The following is a 3,123-nucleotide window of genomic DNA, read 5'->3' on the forward strand; positions in this document are numbered from 1 at the left end:
CTCAGGCTGGTCTCGAACTCCTGAGCTCAAACAATCCGCCCGCCTCGGCCTCCCAGAGTGCTAGGATTACAGGTGTGAGCCACCGCACCCGGCCTACAATTTTATTTTATTTCACTTTTTTCAAGACAGAGTCTTGTTCTATTGCCCCAGCTAGAGTGCAGTGACATCATCATAGCTCACAGCAACCTCAAACTCCTGAGCTCAAGCAATCCTCCTGCCTCAGCCTCCTGAGTAGCCAGCACACACCACAGCTCCTGGCTAATTTTTCTATTTTTGGTAAAGACAGAGTCTCTCTTGCTCAGGCTGGTCTCAAATTCCTGAACTCAAGCGGTCCTCCCACCCCGGCCTCCCAGAGTGCTAGGATTACAGGCGTGAGCCACCACACCTGGCCAGTTGCAAAAGAGAGTAGGCTGCAAGTCCAGTAAATGATAGCATCTACTCCTAGTTATTGTGGAAATAAAATCCCCCTCCCCTGAATAAAACTTCCAGACATAAAGTGTTAGGGTGGAAAGGCTAGTAGGTGCTCACGGAGCAGGTGGAGAAAGATTTTTCACACAGAGATTAAGCAATATAAAAGTAAAAAAAAAGTTTATTTCACCCTCTCAGAAGGATAGAGAGAAGGAGAGAGTGGAAAAGAGAGAGAGGGAGAAAGGGGGTGGTGGAAAAGAGCAGAGAGACGTGTGGCATCCCAAAGAAAGAGAAGGGAGATGCCAGCAGCCAGGCCAAGTGGCTTGCTGACTTTAAAAGGGATGAAGAGAAAAAAAGTAGCCATGGCTGTTAGTTGATAACAAAAGCGGCAGCAGGTAGATATCAGAAACTGCAAGAATGTCAAAGTCCAAGACTTGGTTTCCTTCCCTTGGAGAAGGCAGTATCACAGGAGATGTGACTGTCCTGGAGATATGGTTGAGGCTGTAGTTCCTTCTCCTGCTGTTTACTCAGGAACCCTATAAAAGCAGATTCTCAAAAAACAATTTTGAAAGAGAGAGATTTACATCTATTTTCCGTTCATTCAGCTCTTTTCAGAAGTTGTGCAAAACAGGACTCCTGCAGGCTACCTGTTAGTGAGGGAGCTCATAGGATTGATCTTTAACCATGACTGGGGAAATTGTGGGATTAGGGAGTTTCCTATGTGAGATTAGGTATTTTCCTGTTATTTTTGCAAGGCTGCTCCTTTCATAAAGGATGTGAGGGAAGAATACATAAGGAAATTTGGAGGAAGGAAAGGCATTCCAGGCAGAGGGAACACCCAGTGCAAAGGCCCTGAGGTGGGAATAATTTTGCCATATTCGAAGAGCAAGAAGGAAGCTAGGGTGCCTGGAGCTGAGTGAAGAGGAGGAGAAGGTGCGAGATAAAATCATAGAAGGAACGCGGTCCCTGCGGCTGAGCACAGTCCCTTACCCTTGGACACACAACTGAACTACATTTCCCAGGGGCCCTTGCTGCTAGGCGTGATCACGTGATGGGGTTCCAACCAATGGAACGGGAGTAAAAGTACTAGGGCTGCTAGAGAAAGCGAGGCATCTCGGCTGGTTGTTTGGTGTCTGGAGCTTCCAGACCTGGATTCAAATCCCCTCCGAGTGCACCTGGACTGCCTGCACTTTCCTCCCCTGCACCTCAGTCCCCTCAAGCCTCCCGTAAAATGTGGGCGATAATCCCTTTTTTACGAAGTTAGACGATTAAATAAAATGGTGGTGGGCATCCTAAGGCCTCGGGAAGGATTGTTGGGCGATTCTGGAGACCCAGAAAAGGGTCGGGCCTGAGCCCTCCCTCGAGAGTGTCCTGGGCACAAACAGCTAGGCGACAAGCTAGGGGCGATCGAAGCCGTATTTGCCAGCTGTGTTCCGGAGGACACCCGCCAGCGAGCTTGGGCAGGGGCGGTCAGGGAGGAAGCATTTGTCCTGTTCTTTTTACCATTGGGTGACGAGAGGGAAAAAGTGGGCATTCCGGGCATCGCGCTTGAGCAAAAGCAGGGAAGCTGGAAGCAGCCTGGTGTGTTGCAGGAGTTCAGCTCTGGAAATAGGGGGTGGGGCTGGAGCGCGGGGCGGGGGGCGGGATCTTGGCTGGGAAAATAGGTCCACACCACCACCGTGTGGCCATTTGGGAGTTTGCAGTCAAGCACGCTCAGAAACCACTTGGTCAACTCTTGAAGTGAAGAAGCTGGGACTGGGTGATGCAAGCCGCGTGGGTGGACGGTGAGCTGAGGGCTCCAGATTGAGTGCTCTGACTGCTAAAGCAAAGGGGTCGGGTGGTGGGAGTTATTACAGAGACACTGTCTGCTGTTTCAGAGGAATACCCCAGAGCAAAGAGTGCTCAAAGATCTTTGCCATTAATGAGTGTTTACTATGTGCCAGGCACTGTCCTAGGTGCTGGGGACACGACGAACAATGAAACAGATGAAGATCTCTGCTGTCATGGGAATTAGATTCGAATGGGGAAACAGACAATAAAGGAAAGCAAATTACCAACATTGTAGGCTGAACAATGGCCCCCAAAGATATTCACATCTTAATCCCTGGGACGATGAATGTCACCTTAAATGAAGAAAGGGACTTAGCAGATGTGATTAAGTGAAGGAGTTTGAGATGGAGAGATTGTCCCGGATTATCTGGGGGGCCCTAAATGGAATCACAAGGGTCCTTACAAGACCAGCCCCTCTGAAGTGCTCCCGACCACTTGCTTGTCAGTCAGGCTAGCCGGGATAAAACCTGAGATCCGTCACACCCAAGTATTATAAAACTTGCCCTCCAGGACCTGAGCAAGAGAAAGAACAGGCTTGTCCTGTGCCCACTGGATGATCTTAGGCTGCTGCTGTTTCCAGCCAAGCGTGCTAACAGAGAAGCAAAAGGAAATGGGGTCTTTATGTTTTGGGTCATGGCTGTCTTACGAACCCTTTCTTCTTTTGCCTGAAAGGACAATTCATTGGTATGAATTTTTGAAATCCTAGCTATTTCTGCTAACTTATCCCGGTGTTGGATATGTTACCCAAACCTCATTCTGTCCTGGTCCATCACAACCCTCTGATCAGCCACTTTGTAATTTTTCAATATCTGCACATTTGAGCATCGGAAGACAGCCCCCCAAAAGGGTGGTGTATTGTGTACACCTCACCTGGCTTATGTGTGG

The sequence above is a fragment of the Propithecus coquereli genome, unplaced genomic scaffold, assembly GCF_000956105.1.
Source record: "Propithecus coquereli isolate 6110/MARCELLA unplaced genomic scaffold, Pcoq_1.0 Scaffold193, whole genome shotgun sequence".
In the NCBI taxonomy this organism is placed as follows: Eukaryota; Metazoa; Chordata; class Mammalia; order Primates; family Indriidae; genus Propithecus; species Propithecus coquereli.